Source organism: Apium graveolens, chromosome 2 (genome assembly GCF_009905375.1).
Source record: "Apium graveolens cultivar Ventura chromosome 2, ASM990537v1, whole genome shotgun sequence".
NCBI classification, from domain to species: Eukaryota; Viridiplantae; Streptophyta; class Magnoliopsida; order Apiales; family Apiaceae; genus Apium; species Apium graveolens.
The window spans coordinates 291774301-291777009 of NC_133648.1; the positions used below are offsets into that span (position 1 = coordinate 291774301).

General features: G+C 40.3%; 1 pseudogene; it reads left to right on the forward strand.

Annotated features, from left to right (window-relative positions):
* Window positions 1-860: 860 nt before the first annotated feature.
* LOC141709442 (small nucleolar RNA R71) lies at window positions 861-975 on the forward strand (annotated as a pseudogene).
* The last annotated feature ends 1734 nt before the right edge of the window (window positions 976-2709 follow it).

Below are 2709 nucleotides of genomic sequence, written 5' to 3' on the forward strand. Positions count from 1 at the left end.
TTGGTTCCCCCTCTTTCTCCTTTTGCTTTTCTCCTTCATCTACAACTTCAGCTTCTCCATCTTTTGCTTTTTCAGTATTAGCAACTTTTCCAGACCTTAAGGTGACACATTTGACTTGCTCCTTAGCTTCCTTCATGCCTGGCACTTCAGTATCGCTAGGAAGTGTGCCAGGTTGACGATTGAGCAAGGCATTGGCTATTTGACCGATTTGATTTTCCAAGGTCTTGATAGAAACAGCCTGACTTTTGCACAACAGCTTTAACTCCTTAAAATCAGCACTCGAAGGTGGAGCAGCATCTCCTTGTTGAGGATATGATTGCCTTTGAGCATATTGCTGAGGTTGCTGGAATCCAGGTGGGTTAAACTGTTTACTTGCAGCTTGCTGATATGGTTGCTGAACAATATTCTGATTATTGCTCCAGCTGAAATTGGAATGATTTCTGTTATTAGGATGATAAGTAGCTGGCACAGGCTGTTGCGGTCGCTGATAATTGTTCATATACTGAACAGATTCATTAACAAGATAACACTGATCCGTAGCATGAGAGCCTACACAAAGCTCACAGACAATAGTTATTTGATTGACTCCATAGTTGGCTAAAGAATCGACCTTCATAGACAGCGCTTGGAGTTGCGCTGCAATAGCTATATCTGCATCAACTTCCAGAATACCTGCTACCTTCCCAGGCATCATCCTTTGAGTTGGGTTTTGATACTCGTTTGCAGCCATAGTTTCAATAAGATTATAGGCTTCGGTATAACTTTTGGCCCACAAAGCGCCTCCAGAAGCTGGATCGAGCATGGGCCTAGATTGGGCCCCCAAACCATTGTAGAACCCAGTGATCACCATCCAGTCAGGCATACCATGATGTGGACACTTTCTCAACATCTCCTTGTAGCGCTCCCAAGCTTCGCACATAGATTCTCCTTGTTGCTGCGCAAACTGAGTAAGAGTACTCCTCATAGCTGCAGTCTTGGCCATTGGATAGAACTTCACCAGAAACTTTTGCGCGAGATCTTCCCAAGTAATGATGGACCCACTGGTAAAGAATGTAACCAGTCCTTAGCCTTGTCCCTTAGAGAGAATGGGAAAAGCCTCAGCTTGATAGCCTCATCAGTAACACCATTATATTTGAAAGTACTACAGATCTCGACAAAATTCCTGATATGCATGTTGGGATCTTCAGTCGCAGCACCTCCGAAAGAAATAGAATTCTGCACCATCTGAATAGTGCCCGGCTTGATTTTGAAAGTATTGGCTTGAATAGCCGGATGAATGATGTTTGACTGAATGTCATCAATTTTAGGTCGAGAAAAGTCCATTAGAGCTGGATTTATTACCTTTAGCATGTAATGGTGATGATATCAATCGAACAACATGAAATTGATAAACGCCAACTTTCGTTGTACGAATACCATTCTACCAAGCATCCATAATTAAGATAGAAGTTGAATAGGTATCAATTATGTTGAGACCCTATATGTCTACAGAATTTGACAACATAACGATTTAAGCACAGATTATTCATTATGATTACACAGGGCAAGTAAAACGATTAGAGTTACCCACTAATTATACATACAATACATGAACCTATGCTAGCATGGCAAGTTCAAAATCTCAAGATTCACTATCGCTTAACAAGAGATTAACACGCTATCTTATATGTTCGTGACGCATGTAAGACGAATAAGCACAACCTATACTAGATATCATACAATCATCACATACAAAGGTATTAAACAATTAACTAAAGAAATCCATAATAAATCCGCTATGACCCCATGATCACGATTAGCCCATGATAGAACTCATCGTCACCATGGGTTCATATGAAAACTTGATATAAACACAACGATATAAACTAATAAAAATACTTAATAAAAATAGAGTACGTCACAAGAGTATTAAGGTTCAAAGAGTAAAGAAAACTAGCATCTACTGTTACAATGAATTAAAAGAATCACAAGATAAACGTATGCTTCCTCTTCTTCGTTGTTGCTTGCTAAAACGGTCTTCTTAATCTTCTCTCCTTGTTACTTATTCTTCAAGACGTCTCCAAAGATTACTTATATAAGAGTCCACAAGAAACAGCAGTGGCAGAAGCCCAATAGAACTCGAATTAGAAATTCCAGAATCTGAAATTCCGACCCCAGGTGGCCGCCTCCAATCTCCACGCGGGCTCTTGCTCACCAGGCGGTCGCCTGCTCTTTCCAGGCGGGCGCATGCATGCCTTCTGGAAAATTCTCAGGTTTTCTTCTGATTTTGCTGAATTCTTCGCACAACTCCCCGCAACTGATTGCAAGTACTTCCCTAGGCTTATTTTGATGAAATTCTCCTATCTAAACAATTTATACCCTGAAATGCAAAAACACTCGAAAACGCGTTAAAAACGCCAAATACTCGAGTTCAAGACACCAATTCAAGCCGTTATAAGACGCTCTAAGTGGTATAAAATATCACTTATCAGATCCAAACATCCCAGTTAATCAAGGAGAGACAACCAGTGAGGGGGAACATGTGATAAATGTTCAAATCAGTCAAGTAATAGTTCCATAAATTACTTTTCCAAAGCCACCAGTACTGGGCAGCATTGATCTGATCCAAATAGCAGCTGCTGAGCTTGATTCAAAGACAAATCTCAAGATGCTTGATGTTGTAGCTGTTGAGAAGGAATTGGATGATATATGGAAAAATATTGATGCAGA